Consider the following 18,258-nt stretch of genomic DNA (forward strand, 5'->3'; position numbering starts at 1 on the left):
TAAAGGAAACAAAAGAAAAATTCGGAGTAGGTATTAAAATTCATGGAGAAGAAGTAAAAACTTTGAGGTTCGCCGATGACATTGTAATTCTGTCAGAGACAGCAAAGGACTTGGAAGAGCAGTTGAACGGAATGGACAGGGTCTTGAAAGGAGGATATAAGATGAACATCAACAAAAGCAAAACGAGGATAATGGAATGTAGTCAAATTAAATCGGGTGATGCTGAGGGGATTAGATTAGGAAATGAGACACTTAAAGTAGTAAAGGAGTTTTGCTATTTAGGGAGTAAAATAACTGATGATGGTCGAAGTAGAGAGGATATAAAATGTAGACTGGCAATGGCAAGGAAATCGTTTCTGAAGAAGAGAAATTTGTTAACATCGAGTATAGATTTAAGTGTCAGGAAGTCGTTCCTGAAAGTATTTGTATGGAGTGTAGCCATGTATGGAAGTGAAACATGGACGATAACCAGTCTGGACAAGAAGAGAATAGAAGCTTTCGAAATGTGGTGCTACAGAAGAATGCTGAAGATAAGGTGGGTAGATCACGTAACTAATGAGGAGGTATTGAGTAGGATTGGGGAGAAGAGAAGTTTGTGGCACAACTTGACTAGAAGAAGGGATCGGTTGGTAGGACTTGTTTTGAGGCATCAAGGGATCACAAATTTAGCATTGGAGGGCAGCGTGGAGGGTAAAAATCGTAGAGGGAGACCAAGAGATGAATACACTAAGCAGATTCAGAAGGATGTAGGTTGCAGTAGGTACTGGAGATGAAGAACCTTGCACAGGATAGAGTAGCATGGAGAGCTGCATCAAACCAGTCTCAGGACTGAAGACCACAACAACAACAACAACAACATCGTTGTGTTAGTATAAACGATTACTTCAAGTCACACACATTACGTCGTTGACTGTAGGCAGGACCTTGTCAGGACTGTTGCATTGTGTGAACAATATATTTCGTGTGTGTCGGCGCAAAGTGCACTGTGTAAAATAGACCTCTTTGGCATTGTCTAACACTCTTTTAGGCCGGCCGAAGTGGCCGTGCGGTTAAAGGCGCTGCAGTCTGGAACCGCAAGACCGCTACGGTCGCAGGTTCGAATCCTGCCTCGGGCATGGATGTTTGTGATCTCCTTAGGTTAGTTAGGTTTAACTAGTTCTAAGTTCTAGGGGACTAATGACCTCAGCAGTTAAGTCCCATAGTGCTCAGCGCCATTGAACACTCTTTGTGTGCGCTAATTATTCTGTTGTGTGTTCGCTGTAAATTTTTTTGTTCTTGAATGTGCAAATATAGTTATTAGTAATATGTCCTTTTTTTTCTCCTTAATACTTATTCAGCTGCGCAAATTCCAATAGGTTATGGGCCCAGGCTGCATTTGGAATAAGTATATCAATAAAATAGTAGGGAGAAAGTATTGGAAAAGCTCCAATTTACGTTAAGTGCGAGTTATCCTTACAAGACGATCGCAATTTTTTCCGCATTATTTTTCGGTGTTCTTTACGGCAATAAAAAGCAAGTTACCGTTAAGAATGAGTGCGGCACAAATTCCACAGATTGAAAGACTTATAGGTCGCGAAAACTATGTAACCTGGAAGTTCGCAGTAGAAGCGTATTTACGTTTAGACGACCTATGGGACGTGGTACATGTGTCAATGAAATCCACAGATCAGAATTATTCAAATAAAGATAGGAAAGCAAAATCAAAATTGATATTACTGATTGATTCGGTGAATTATGTTCACGTTGAAAAAGCTGCTACAGTGAAAGAAGTCTGGGACAATTTACGAAGTGCATTCGAGGATGGTGGTCTTACGAGAAAAGTAGGATTATTACGCGAGTTAATTACCACTCGTCTGGACAAATGTAAGAGTGTAGACGAATACGTTAACAAAATAATAACTACGTCGAACCGACTGAGAAACATCAGATTCGAGATCGCTGACGAATGGATAGGAACATTGCTGTTGGCAGGACTGCCCGAAAGGTATGCACCTATGATTATGGGACTTGAAAGCTCGGGTATACCAATCACATGTGACAGTGTTAAGGTGAAAATCCTGCAGGACGTAAAGAGAGCTCCAAGCTGTTGTACATTGGAGAAGGAAGGTGCGTCTGCTCTCTACTCAAATAACAAAAAGTAGAAACCGGTGAGGTGCTATAAATGTCAGAAGATGGGACATATTGCGTCTCAGTGCAAAGAAAAAGTAAGCCCAAGATCAGACACTAAGCAAAAGAGGTATGTTACTGATAGCCCAGAGAGAAGGACCAAAAACAAAGGTAAGGCACTCTCTTGGTTTTATTCTTTTGGTGGGATGAGTAATCGTGATATGGAATGGATTTTAGACTCAGGTGCATCTGTGCATGTTAATTATGTGAAAAATGTGGCAACTAACCTGCTGTCTGTAGGGGAAATTGTCAAGAAAGGAAATACAGTCACTTTTGACATGCAGGGTGCAAGAGTAATCAGTGAAAGTGGTGAAGTTATAGCCACAGCAAGTAACGAAAGGGGTATTTTTAAGTTGGATACCATTGACAGTAAACATAAAAATGTTAGTGATTCAGTATATTCAGCAGAAGGTTTTTTATGTCACCGGAGGCTTGGACATCTAAATAGAAACAGTATGTCTATAATAAAGGATATGGTAAAGGGAATTCAGAATTTTAGTGTGTCCAAGGATCCTTGTGAGACGTGTATAAAGGGAAAACAAGCAAGGTTACCCTTCAAGACTAATAAGAGTAAATCCACAGAAGTCTTACAGTTAATCCACACAGATGTATGTGGCCCGATGGAGTGTGAATCCATAGGTGGGAGTAATTATTTTCTTACGTTTATTGATGATTACTCACGATATACTCATGTTTATTTTCTTAGTTCTAAAGACCAAGTGAGAGATATCTTTGAGGAATATTGCAATATGGTTGAAAGGTGGACGGGAAAGAAGATCAAGATCATCAGGTCTGATAATGGGGGAGAATATATTAACCAGAAATTGAAGAAACTTCTGGCAGAAAAGGGAATCAGGCATCAAACTACCATAAGGTACAGCCCATCTCAAAATGGGGTTGCTGAGAGGGCTAATAGGACCATTGTTGAGAAAGCAAGGAGCATGATGACTGACGCTGAATTATCCAAAGATTTTTGGGCAGAGGCAGTGTCAACAGCTGTATATTTGAACAATAGATCACCTACAAAAGCATTAAAGAAAAGAACACCTTATGAGATATGGATAGGAAAGAAACCTGATCTAAGCAATATAAGGGCTTTTGGGTGTGATGCAATGGCACATATTCCAAAACAGCTAAGAGGAAAATGGGATCCGAAAGCTAGAAGGTATATTTTTGTAGGCTATTGTGAAAATTCAAAGGGCTACCGATTAATGGATCCATTGACTAAAAAGATTGTCACAAGTAGAGATGTAATATTCTTTGAAAATAGAAAGGACTCAAAAGAGAGCAAAACCACTAAGTTAACTGCACCTAGTTCAGAAGGTGAAACCTTGTGTGAGGAAATAGAAAGTGAAGAAGAGGAAGACGACAGCCAAGGACAAATGGATACAATTTATGATGACAATGAGTTAGAGGATGGAAAAAATGAAGAAAACAATGTAAGGCGTTCTTCTCGTGTACCAAAACCGAAGGAATATCCGGATTTTGAGATGAATACAGCACAGTCTTTTAATGATAAGCCAAGAACAGCAGAAGAAGCAATGAGTGGCCCAAACTCTCAAGAATGGAAAGAAGCGATGAAGAGAGAATTAGAATCTTTATATCAGAACGAAACCTTTGAATGGGTAGATATGCCAGGAGATAAGAAACCACTGCAGGCAAGATGGGTATTCAATCTGAAGAACCCTGAAAGCTCATCACCAAAATACAAAGCAAGACTTGTGGTAAAAGGATATTCACAAAAACAAGGGGTAGATTACGAAGAAACTTTTTCACCTGTAGTCAAGTATGCATCATTGAGATATCTTTTAGCCTTGGCAGTAAAACGAAATTTAATAATTCATCATATGGATGTTAAAACGGCATATTTAAATGGGAAATTGGAGGAGAAGATATATGTCATTCCACCAAGGGAAGCCATAAAAACCAGATCAGAAAGTAAAAAGATTTGGCGTTTGAGAAAAAGTATTTATGGACTTAAAGAAAGTGGACGTTGCTGGAATCGATGTCTACATGAAACTCTAATAAATATGAATATGAAGATCCCAGCATTTACTATAAAGGGAGAAAAGAAGAAATAATAATAATGGCGATATGGGTGGACGATTTCTTTATCCTGACTGGAAGTGAAGGCCAAATGAGAATTTTCAGGAAACAGCTGCAAACCAAGTTTAATGTGCATGATTTGGGAGAAGTCAAACGTTATTTAGGTATGCAGATTACTAAGGACGAAGAAAGACAAGAATTGAGCATAAGTCAATCACCATACACGTAAAAAATATTAAAGAAATTTGCCATGAGTGATTGCAAACCTATAAGTACTCCAATGGAAGTAGGAGTGAAGTTAAGTGTAAATGAGACTGATGTGGAATGTGACAAGAATGTTCCTTATTTAGAAGCAGTTGGGAGTCTGTTATATTTGTTTCAAACGTCACGACCCGACATTGCTTTTGCCACCAATGCAGTGAGCAGATATTGTAGAGACCCAAAGGAAAAGCACTGGAAAGCTGTAAAGAGGATATTCTGATACCTAAGAGGAACCTCAAACTATGAGTTAAAAGTACCATAGAGATGGTAACGCAAAACTAGAGGGATATAGCTATGCGTACTGGGGGAGTGAATTGGGAGACAGATACTCCACCACTGGCTGCTGTTTTAAATTAATGGGGGGCCTCACATCATGGTCCTGTCAAAAGCAAAAAACTGTTGCATTGAGCACCGTAGAGGCCGAGTATATGGCACTATCTTACACCACACAGGAAGCATTATGGCTACGAACATTAATAAGTGAAATAGAACCCAATTTAACTGAGGAACCTACAACCATCTTCTGTGACAATAAGGGAGCCATAAACCTAGCTAAAATGATGTTACTAGTGCTAGGACAAAGTATATTGATATACGGCACCATTTCATTCGGGACCACATATAGCGACAGAACATTGCCGTGGACTATCTGCGCACAGAAGACATGTTAGCTGACCTTCTGACAAAACCCTTGGAAAGGGAGAAGTTTGAGAAGATTGTGGGACTATTTGGTTTATCTTGTGGAAGCAACACACAAAATATAAGTTCAAGGAGGGGTGTTGGAATTGTGTGAACAATATATTTCGTGTGTGTCGGCGCAAAGTGCGCTGTGTAAAATAGACCTTTTTAGCATTCTCTAACACTCTTTGTGTGCGCTGATTATACTGTTGTGTGTTCGCTGTAAATTTTTTTGTTCTTGTATGTGCAAATATAGTTATTAGTAAAATGTCCTTTTTTTTCTCCTTAATACTTATTCAGCCGCGCAAATTCCAATAAGGACAACTAATTGTAGCATCACGACAGTGAGCTACATTACCTGACGTTGCTTTTCACCTACTGTTCTCACAATATATCGCCTACGATTGAAACATAGTACAAAGTTGGCGTTAGTGGTATCTAAAGAGTGGCGCTGTACAAAAGCTAGTGAACGCTATCAGGATGTGCTACGATTGAGGTACAGTACAAAAAGTTGGCCGTCATGTGGTCCAGGCTGTACTACGATTCAACAGTACAGAAGACGGCGGTCCTGTGGTCCAGAATGTACGTACTACGATTCAGTAGTACAGAAAATGGCGATCCTGTGGTCCAGGATGTGGTACTATTGAAACTTAATGCATTCTGAGTGAGTCAAAAGTTGTTAGAGGCTTCTCTTCAGCTGAGTACTGCATAGAATTGTCGATTTGGTGGATTAGGATTCGCAGAGTTCAAGTATCTCCTGGGACAAGTTGTGTCTTGGAGAAGTATTTGTCGAGAGCAGGTTGGTGTTAAGTTGTGCAGGTACGACCAGACGTAGCTGGGCAACCTCATCCCAAGGGCGGTTCCGTCAGCTAATGGTGCAGCACCTACTGACTGCAGAGGAGACATTGGCTTCGGCTTCAACTTAAGCTTCACCTCCGGGTGCAGCTCCCATACAACAGTTAGCTACGGCATAACCGGTGGCAGCAGCAGCAGAGACTTTGACGTCGCCTGCGTCCCCAACAGCGGTAGCGCTTCAGCTGTGTGTCGTGCTGATTGCGATGAGAAGGCACGAGCAAGGCATCCATAAATACTTTAGAGTATTTTGATGGACATTTTATTGATTAGTGTGAACAAGTGTTCTGTGCGAAGTGAAGTAGATACTTTTGGTTATTTAACTTGTGGATTATTAGTCGGGCAGACTGTTGAAGGCACGAGGTGACTCTTGAACGTTAGAAAATAGTGTTAATATTGTAGTTTTGTGACATTTAAACGGACAATTAGTGATTGTTTAAAATGGCTAGTGACGAAATTGATAAATGGGCGCAGTTGTTCGGCAGATTGGACGCTGCTACTGAAATGATGAACAATCTTGATGATTCCAGAATGAGATTTTCACTCTGCAGCGGAGTGTGCGCTGATATGAAACTTCCTGGCAGATTAAAACTGTGTGCCCGACCGAGACTCGAACTCGGGACCTTTGCCTTTCGCGGGCAAGTGCTCTACCATCTGAGCTACCGAAGCACGACTCAGGAGTGCTAGTTCTGCAAGTTTCGCAGGAGAGCTTCTGTAAAGTTTGGAAGGTAGGAGACGAGATACTGGCAGAAGTAAAGCTGTGGGTACCGGGCGTGAGTCGTGCTTCGGTAGCTCAGATGGTAGAGCACTTGCCCGCGAAAGGCAAAGGTCCCGAGTTCGAGTCTCGGTCGGGCACACAGTTTTAATCTGCCAGGAAGTTTCATATCAGCGCACACTCCGCTGCAGAGTGAAAATCTCATTCTGGAAACATCCCCCAGGCTGTGGCTAAGCCATGTCTCCGCTATATCCTTTCTTTCAGGAGTGCTAGTTCTGCAAGTTTCGCAGGAGAGCTTCTGTAAAGTTTGGAAGGTAGGAGACGAGATACTGGCAGAAGTAAAGCTGTGGGTACCGGGCGTGAGTCGTGCTTCGGTAGCTCAGATGGTAGAGCACTTGCCCGCGAAAGGCAAAGGTCCCGAGTTCGAGTCTCGGTCGGGCACACAGTTTTAATCTGCCAGGAAGTTTCATATCAGCGCACACTCCGCTGCAGAGTGAAAATCTCATTCTGGAAACATCCCCCAGGCTGTGGCTAAGCCATGTCTCCGCTATATCCTTTCTTTCAGGAGTGCTAGTTCTGCAAGTTTCGCAGGAGAGCTTCTGTAAAGTTTGGAAGGTAGGAGACGAGGTACTGGCAGAAGTAAAGCTGTGGGTACCGGGCGTGAGTCGTGCTTCGGTAGCTCAGATGGTAGAGCACTTGCCCGCGAAAGGCAAAGGTCCCGAGTTCGAGTCTCGGTCGGGCACACAGTTTTAATCTGCCAGGAAGTTTCATATCAGCGCACACTCCGCTGCAGAGTGAAAATCTCATTCTGGAAACATCCCCCAGGCTGTGGCTGAGCCATGTCTCCGCTATATCCTTTCTTTCAGGAGTGCTAGTTCTGCAAGTTTCGCAGGAGAGCTTCTGTAAAGTTTGGAAGGTAGGAGACGAGATACTGGCAGAAGTAAAGCTGTGGGTACCGGGCGTGAGTCGTGCTTCGGTAGCTCAGATGGTAGAGCACTTGCCCGCGAAAGGCAAAGGTCCCGAGTTCGAGTCTCGGTCGGGCACACAGTTTTAATCTGCCAGGAAGTTTCAATCTTGATGATAATATAGAAACTAGTGCGAAAGAGATCAATGATACTCTAAAAGTATAATAGCTGAAGTTAAACGTGGTTTAAAGAAGGAATTTGGCGATAGTCAGGAATAACTGAAAAGTAAAATTTTACATAATAAACATGAAACAGGTAATAAGAAAGTATTAAATGATTTACCACAGCCAAAAAAGAAAACATGATTCCTATACTGCATTGGGCTCCAGATAAGGCCTAGTGCATGGAAAGAATGTCCATCGGTAATCCACCATATTAATACCAATTTTTCGTTGCAGTCTTTTCGTGTGTTAGGTAGTCAGATGCCTCCATTTTGTTAGAAATCGTTTCCAAAATCTTGCATTGGACCCAAGTCCACAAGCTGGAAAAATGGAAATGATCGTATGGCATTGTTCGCTGGGAGGCCCTATTCGGGGGAGTTCGGGCCACCGTTTTGCAAGTCCGTTTTAGGTGACGCCACATCGGCGACTTGCGAGTCAATGATGATAGACACACAACACCCAGTCCCCTGCCAGGAATCGAACCTGCACCCCCTGGGTGGTAGGCGGGAACGCTAATGCTACACTACGGAGGCGGACAAGTCCACAAGCTACTTGTCGTTTATGTGATGGTGTTCCTACAGTCCCTTGTAACGTTGCTCAATTCCATTTTATGTGACATAACTGTGAGTTTTTTAATATTCGCTCGAAATAGTTTCCAGTCTTTACTTGCCAATTTTCTCCTGTATATGCCTCCTAGCGCTACAGTATTGCCCTTATATAGGGGAATATGCCAGTTTAGTCTTGACACCATGTCTCTACAACGCCCCATCTTTCAACTAATGAAGTTCGCATATACGGTGTCATTACCCTCCTATATCTAGCGCTTATATTAAAGTCCTTCAACTTCCGCCACAAATAGCGTTTACTCCCTCTACTTAATATTTTTTTCTAAGCTGACCTAAAAATCAGTGTACACAAGGAATTATAATTGGTATGTAATGGAATCAGGTACTTTTGCAAGAAATACACACTGATGTAGCATCAAATTCTTTACATCCCATAGCACTTGTTACCAGGTGATGCAGATCCGAATGTGATATTAATAGTTCTCTGCGAGGAATAAAACCCCATCTTTTTAACTTTGCAGAAGACCACTCGCGACGAAAAACGACGGTACTCTCTGGGAATTCTTCGTTGCAGTGCTAAGATCATGATTTCTTAATGCTGACCATTTTTTTTCGAGGAAAGTGTTAAGATCACGATCTAATCATATTAAGAGCAGACCTATCTAGCAGTTTACCCATTGAGCTGTAACTCCCACACACCTTTATAGTCATGATGGATATGATTTAGCTCTTCACAGGTAGGTAATAACCTAAGAAGAAAGTGACTATAATGCGGCTACCAACATGAGTTTTGTTGTTCACTTATCATCCATATTATTCCATATTTTTCATATTTTGCACATTTTTTGGTATTTTCTATATTTTGAATATTTTCCATTTTTCCCTGTCCTGTGTGTTTGGACTTATTACGCACCATATCCTTCGAAGTTTTTTTAGAAACCAACAACGATTTGGTCCCCCCCCCCCCCCCTCCCCCGAAGCCAGAGAATCTACAAGGTATCTGCAAAGATCACTTGTTCCCGTGCTTCTTCCAAATGTCAACGAAGAAGAAAATCTTCTGTGCTGGCACTAATTGCTACCTGCCAAATGCAAACGCACTACGAAACACACATGGATTGTTGTGGAGTTGCATGCTGACTTTAGCTTCTGCAACGACAGTTTTATACCTCACTATCCAGGGTAGATTTAGGATAGAACCCAAAGGTGGAACATGAACATTACATCTGGAATAACGTCTGGTGATGGAGTCACTAGCGTTACATCCAGGATATTGTTTGGGTGGATCGGCCTGCATTAAGTCTGGGTTATTGTGCAGAGATGGATTCATCTGGGGTAGAATCTGGGGACCTCCATGAGAAACTGAGACATGTGATCGGAGGCTTTCGCGGCGTTTGTGTTGTTTCCAGCGCTTTCGGGTGTCCAGCTGGATGCAATCGTTGAAGTCCCACTTCAAAGATCGCATCTGGATGGAGACCTGAGAGCCCTGAGAACAATTGACACATGCGTACACACAAAATACTGCAGCTGTACTATGTGTGTTTACAATAGGATAAATTCAGTTCCATGTACATTATTATTATTTCGAAATGTTTTACATACATATATCCTGGATCTTTAGTGTATAGTCATGTAGAAGATTAGATGCATTGTGAGCATTACGCTGAGATGACAAAAAGTCAGGGTATAGCAATATGCACATACACAGATGTTAGCAGTATAGGAAACGCTAGGTATCAGAGGACAGAGCATTGGTGAAGCTGTCATTTGTACTCAGATAATTCATGTGGAAAGCTTTCTGCTGTGATTTCGGCAGCATGGTGTGAATTAACAGACTTTGAACGTGGAATGGTATTGGAGCTAGACGCTTAGGACATTCCATTTAGGAAATCGTTAGAGGATTCAATATTCTAAAACTCACAGTGTCAAGAGTGTACTGAGAATACCAAATTTCAGGCATTACTTCTAACCAAGGACTATGCAGTCAGCATCGGCTTTCACTTAATGACTGAGAGCAGCGGTGTTTATACAGAGTTCTCAGGGCTAACACACAAGAAATACTGCTTGAAACAAACGCAGAAATCAATATGAGACGTACGACGAATGCACTCTTTAAGACATGGCGGCGAAATTTGGCGTTAATGGGTTATGGAAGCACACGAATGAAATGAGTGTCTTTGCTAACAGCATGACATGCCTCTCCTGGGCTTGTGACTGTATCAGTTGTACCCTAGACTACTAGAAAATGATACACTGGTCAGATGAGCCCCGATTTCAGTTGGTAAGGGCTGATGGCGGGGTTCGAGTGTGGCGCAAAAGCCACGTAGGCATGGACCCATGTTGTCAACAAGGCACTGTGCAAGCTGGGGGTGGCTCTACAGTTGTTGGATCGCGTGAGCAGTATTTACATGGAGTGGACTAGGTCCTCTGGTCCAACAGAACCGATAGCTGACTGTTCAGCTACTTGGAGACCGCTTGCAGCCATTCATGGACTTCCCATTCCCAAAAAATGGTACAACTTTTATGGATGATAATGTGCAATATTAGAGCATTCAGGACAATTCGAGCGAATGATCTGGTCACCCAGATCGCCCAGCATGAATCCCATCGACCAGTTATGGGACATAATTGAAGGGTGAATTCATGCACAAAATTCTGCACCACTGGTTACAGAAGCAGCATGGCTCAATATTTCTGCAGGGGGCTTCCAACGATTTGTTGAGAACATGCCATCTCGAGTTGCAGCACTATGCCAGGCAAAAGGAGGTCCGACATGATACCTCACATTATTCATAGCTATCACAGTGCTGTGATTGTGTCCTGATATTTTTATTAGATAGTATATGTATGTATGTACACCATAAAACTATTCATGCTACTAGTAACTAGGAGGGACAGCATGAGGGAAAAACGAACAATGTGCTTATTAAACAGTGACAGGCAGTGGCTATATGTGTCTAGGTAGCCCAGCTGACAGGTTTGGCAGTCAAATCCTGTCATTTTGTAGTACAGTATTGTGACCTATGTGATGTATGAATATGTTACAGTACTCTTATGCTTCACTGATAGGGATTCCATACTGTGATAGAATATTCTAAAAAGGTCATCATATTATCTGTTGATATGGGTGCTATTGCATGATGCAATATTCTAAAAGGATAATCACATTATTTTGTATAGTGTGTGGGATGTTAATAAAGCTTTATTTTGGATGTATGCTAGGGAATTAGAGTCATGTAATTGAAGTTATTGGAACAGTTGATACAGCCTGCATTCTGTGTTCATTAGCAGCTGGCTGCTTCTGATAGCATACCAATCTTATGACATGTGTGTGTGCTCTCTGATGCTGGTTTTCTGTGTTTCATGGGTGATGATGTTGGGTTAGCCTGGTCTTGGAGGGGGGTGGGGTGGGGTGAGGAGGGCTGGAGTGAGCCTGGAGAAGAATGTAAGGTAATGGCACTGTTGGCTATGACCTGCCACCCACGACATTTTATGTGTGGTATTTCACCTCGACATGTGTCACCTGAATTGCCCAAGATCACCTTTGCCCCAGAGGCACTGTGATCACACATGAGCACAGCACAGAGTGATGATGATGTCTATCTTGACAGGGGAGGGGGGGAGGGGGGAATGTCGCAGGGTACTGCACTAACTATGGAATGGACTCTGTCATTGGCCCTGTGGAAGCCTGTATAATTGTATTAAATATTAACAAACAGTATTTTTTTAATATGCATGCGGTACTCTGTACCAACTAGCCCCACTTCCCATATGCTGGTGTCAATCATAATTGAGATACATGTATTCAGAATGAAATTTTCATTCTACAGCGGAATGTGCACTGATATACTTGCTTGGGTAGCTCAGTCGGTACAACACTTGCTTGCAGAAGGCAAAAATCCCGAATTCGGGTCTCAGTGCAGCACACAGTTTTAATCTGCCAGGAAGTTTGACACATGTCTAATACGTAAGTATCATATGAAAACAGTAGGAATATATTCTTTTTCTCAATCCAGGACATTGTTCTTCACAATACCATCAACTATAGGCATTACCAAATTAGGATGTTAAGGACAAATAGATAACTTAAGCCATTCCCTAAGGGCAACATATTTTTTCTGAACCGAGGACCTTGTTATAGTGATATACCATGCACTTAACTTCTGTTTCGAAACATATATTACCTAAAGGACCAATGTGTCTTGCAGACTTCAACCATTCCGTAAAACACAACTTTCAGAATAATCTAGTTAAAAGAAAATAGGGTGACAGACAAGTTTAGTGCAGCTGTTCATCTGTGATAGACAGGACAAGTATGGACCATAGCCAGAAGCAAATCGTTTGTACAACTGCAACTCATTACTTCCTCCCATATATGTCATGTAGGAAAATGTAGCTAATATGTAGGGTTACAGACAGTCGCTCTATATGTTTATTACCATTTTTTTAACCTTTGGAATATTTACACTTAATAAGCATTGTTTTTGGTGGAGTGGTTAACTACGTGTAAATCGAGTTGCAACCAACTTACTAGGGTAAGGTCCTTCGTATGTAGCTGATTGAATCAAGACTGGGAAACATTTTAATTTGTGGTGATGCAGCTGTGGCTAGCAGCGGTGGCAGCCAACGACTACGGCGGCAGAGTCCAGTAGGTGGGCGACTATGACGATGATCCACAAGATAAGGTGAGGTGAGCTGATGGACAGCAGATGAGAGGAGCTCTTGACAACGACGAGGACCACACACAGAGGAACAAAGACAAACAGAGCAGGCAGTAATGCAACACTTACTAGGGCACTATATCCGAAGCATCATTTCAGTCGACAGTAGTACTGGTTCTGCGCTGTCACAGTTGATGACATTGGTCGTACTGGTGTAACAGACACTTAACAATAGTTTGAGTTCATTATTGCAATTTGTATAATCTCCTTTTCAGAATGTTCATGATTAGCTATAATGATTACATCAATCAAGTGTTCAACGTTTTTAAAAATTTTTAAATATCAGAAGAAATTGGATATTATTGGTTATATACATTCCTTGCGTAGTTATTTGAGTTTGTATGGGCAGTAAATTCTTGTTTTATGGTCCCCTTATACATTACAATTATCGAAAACAGTCTGGCAAATTTACATTCTCCCAAAAGACATTGACTGACATCCTATTCTGGTAATTGAATGATGTAGCTTTACGTAATAATTACCAAGTCCTTTACAGGTTACGTTATTCCAGTTATTAAGAATGCGATAAAAAATCAAAATTATTTCGTTATGATTACGAAATTTACAAAAGCATATTTGTTATATAAATAACATAACAATATTCGTTTGCAAGATTGTCTTTTGTATATCAGAAACAGGAATGAATTCAAAAGTCTTTGCCAAAAAAGGTTTGGTAAACAGTTCATGCTGATAACTTTTGCGGAATTACGAAGTTTTTACAATCTTAGTTAGCGAATACATAAATAATACTTCGTTAATTGCGTTGGTTGCAACGGTGTGGGTGCAGTGTCCTGGAACAGAAGCCATGGTTCGACGTGTGGCTAGCCGTTGCGTTGCGACGGCTCGAGTTCAGAAATACGCCCTACTCGGAAAATTAGCTGTTGCGGCCGGCTCCACCCCAGAGGCGATCAGTTGGTCTGGTTCCGCACTGACAGTTGGTTTAGCTGTAAAGAAGTTTTATTACTTTGCATTCATTCTAGGGCTTTCGATAAAATGCCAATATACAGATATTTATTCCAGGTAATTTCGATATATATCGGCGATATTCTCTTCCACAATATATCGATATATCGATTTCGAAATGACAGTGACGAGGGCCGATATTTTTATTATACACTCCTGGAAATGGAAAAAAGAACACATTGACACCGGTGTGTCAGACCCACCATACTTGCTCCGGACACTGCGAGAGGGCTGTACAAGCAATGATCACACGCACGGCACAGCGGACACACCAGGAACCGCGGTGTTGCCCGTCGAATGGCGCTAGCTGCGCAGCATTTGTGCACCGCCGCCGACAGTGTCAGCCAGTTTGCCGTGGCATACGGAGCTCCATCGCAGTCTTTAACACTGGTAGCATGCCGCGACAGCGTGGACGTGAACCGTATGTGCAGTTGACGGACTTTGAGCGAGGGCGTATAGTGGGCATGCGGGAGGCCGGGTGGACGTACCGCCGAATTGCTCAACACGTGGGGCGTGAGGTCTCCACAGTACATCGATGTTGTCGCCAGTGGTCGGCGGAAGGTGCACGTGCCCGTCGACCTGGGACCGGACCGCAGCGACGCACGGATGCACGCCAAGACCGTAGGATCCTACGCAGTGCCGTAGGGGACCGCACCGCCACTTCCCAGCAAATTAGGGACACTGTTGCTCCTGGGGTATCGGCGAGGACCATTCGCAACCGTCTCCATGAAGCTGGGCTACGGTCCCGCACACCGTTAGGCCGTCTTCCGCTCACGCCCCAACATCGTGCAGCCCGCCTCCAGTGGTGTCGCGACAGGCGTGAATGGAGGGACGAATGGAGACGTGTCGTCTTCAGCGATGAGAGTCGCTTCTGCCTTGGTGCCAATGATGGTCGTATGCGTGTTTGGCGCCGTGCAGGTGAGCGCCACAATCAGGACTGCATACGACCGAGGCACACAGGGCCAACACCCGGCATCATGGTGTGGGGAGCGATCTCCTACACTGGCCGTACACCACTGGTGATCGTCGAGGAGACACTGAATAGTGCACGGTACATCCAAACCGTCATCGAACCCATCGTTCTACCATTCCTAGACCGGCAAGGGAACTTGCTGTTCCAACAGGACAATGCACGTCCGCATGTATCCCGTGCCACCCAACGTGCTCTAGAAGGTGTAAGTCAACTACCCTGGCCAGCAAGATCTCCGGATCTGTCCCCCATGGAGCATGTTTGGGACTGGATGAAGCGTCGTCTCACGCGGTCTGCACGTCTAGCACGAACGCTGGTCCAACTGAGGCGCCAGGTGGAAATGGCATGGCAAGCCGTTCCACAGGACTACATCCAGCATCTCTACGATCGTCTCCATGGGAGAATAGCAGCCTGCATTGCTGCGAAAGGTGGATATACACTGTACTAGTGCCGACATTGTGCATGCTCTGTTGCCTGTGTCTATGTGCCTGTGGTTCTGTCAGTGTGATCATGTGATGTATCTGACCCCAGGAATGTGTCAATAAAGTTTCCCCTTCCTGGGACAATGAATTCACGGTGTTCTTATTTCAATTTCCAGGAGTGTATATTACATATTTTACGTAATTTTAGGTAAAGGTATGAAATTATTCTTTTGAAACTGTGTAGAACGTAAATTTACTTTCACTTTGTGAAGGATTCTCACAACTTTTTAAGTTTTCATCACGTCCAGTCTTTCTCTTTGTGTGAAGCAAGTATAGGTGCCACAAAGAGGAAGTCCGGTTGCACGGGGAGTGGCGGGGTGGTGGATTCCAGATGTGAAGAAATAGCACACCCGTCGCGTTAAAAGAACAATTTTTTTAAGAAACTAGTATGCTATTTTATCAGTCGGCGTTCTTCAAAAACATTTGGTGTCACTGATGAAAAAAAATCTATGTAACGAGATCGGTCTTTGCGGTGGGCGGTGACGTGCGAGGAGAAATGCTGATGTAGTCGGCGCTCGGCGCTACCGACAGAAACTGCAACGTTCAACTTCACCACATAATTTTGATCTTACAACTTCTAGGTCGCTGGCTTCGGAAGAAATTAAAAAACAGGGAAGTTGACACGAAGTGCTCCGCACAGTCCCAATATCTAAGGAAACCGAAGGAAAGACACCTTTTGTTGTGCTACTTACGTGCAGTTACTATTTGCAAAGTGGTTGTGGCCAAGCGTGAACGTGCATTGTTTTCCTTTCAGTTCTTGCTCTAAGGGGGATACACAGGCTGCTTTTAAATGTCTACATACCGGATTCACAATATATTTAAAAATATCAACGGTACTAATTCATTCCACGGTTATTCTTGTGTGTGGATAAATGTTGTTGTAATATTAAGATGTATTTTAGTCCAGGTTTCGTACACTTTTGTGTCGTAGGAACTCATTGTTTTCACACAAAGCTTCACTTTTTATTTTGGCGTAGTACTTCTAACATCTCTCATCGTCTGCAGATTCGTAACAGACTTGTTGCGCTGTAGTGCTTTTAGTTTGCATGACTGCTGCACCTGGAGTTGCAGCGTCCAGATGCGTTATTTTTAACTGACATTGTCCGCCTCGCGAGTAAACACAGCTGGTTTCCACTCGCGCGACTCAGTTACAGTCGCTTTTCCGTAAAGTCGCTCCGTACCTTGTACATGATGAACGAGAAGCACTATAAGTATACAAATTCCTGCAGTTCACGAGCATATACACAAAATGCAACTTACATTTTGCATATGTTATATTTTTTCGTTTACAATACTTTGAGCCATCGTTACGTTTGATCACATTCTCTCATGTCGAAAACTTGACCATGTTGTCGTTATAGACAGATTCTTGTGATTTTACATTCATTCGTCATGATTCATACTGCAAAATACTGTCACATACAGGACACGGCTAGGTCCTGGCAAGCTTCGCTATAACGTGCAGAAAAATATTGCCCAGGAATGAACAGTTAAGAACATACGCATAAAGCGTACGAATGTTCACAATCAGGACACGTCTCATCCCGGATGTGACATAATTATAAGCAAAGTGAAAATCAGAACGGTTTGATTAGTAAGCCGAAATCATAAAAGCAGAAAGTGCCCCCAGATGATGCGATAGTTGCTTACTGAGGGCTCATTTTGATTTAAAATTGTTAATGCGATTCCCATACCGCTGTGATTCCTATGTCTAAAACAATGAAATGTCTGTGGCTTTATTTACCAACTCAAAGTCAAGCGAAATGTTGCATACATAGAATTACACAAACATAGAAAGAACTTAAAACTGCTGACATATACATAGATACTACTTAATAAAACACAGAAATTATACACTGAACCGCCAGAGAAACTGGTATAGGCATGCGTATCCAAATACAGAGAAATGTAAACAGGAAGATTACGGCGCTGCGCTCGGCAACGCCTACATAAGACAAGTGTCTGGTGCAGTTGTTAGATCGGTTACTGTTGCTACAATTGCAGGTTATCAGGATTTAAGTGAGTTTGAATGTGATGTTGTAGTTGGCGCACGAGCAATGGGACACAGCATCTCCGAGATAGCGACGCAATGAAGATTTTCCCGTACGACCATTTCACGAGTGTAGCGTGAATATCAAAAAATGTTCAAATGTGTGTGAATTCTCAAGGGACCAAACTGCTGAGGTTATCGGTCCCTAGGCTCACACACTACTTAAACTAACTGAAGCTAACTTACGCTAAGAACAACACACACACCCATGCCCGAGGGAGGACTCGAACCTACGGCGGGAGGGGCCGCGCAGTCCGTGACAAGGCGCCTTAAACCAAGCGGCCACTCCACGCGGCCGTGAATATCAGGAATCCGGTAAAACATCATACCTCCGACATCGCTGCGACCGGGAAAAGATCCTGCAAGAAGGGGTCCAACGACAACTAATGAGAATCGTTCAACGTGGCAGAAGTGCAACCATTCCGCAAACTGTTGCAGATTTCAGTGGTGGGCCATCAACAAGTGTCATCGTGCGAGCCATTCAGTGAAACATCATCGATATGGTCTTTCGAAGCCGAAGGTCCACTCGTGTTTTCTTGATGACCGCGCGACACAAAGCTTTAAGCCTAGCCTGGGCCCGTCAACACGGACGTTCGATTGTTGATGATTGGAAACATATTGCTTGTTCGGACGAGTCTCGTTTCAAATTGTATCGAGAAGATGGA

Source organism: Schistocerca nitens, chromosome 2 (assembly GCF_023898315.1).
Source record: "Schistocerca nitens isolate TAMUIC-IGC-003100 chromosome 2, iqSchNite1.1, whole genome shotgun sequence".
Classification (NCBI taxonomy): Eukaryota; Metazoa; Arthropoda; class Insecta; order Orthoptera; family Acrididae; genus Schistocerca; species Schistocerca nitens.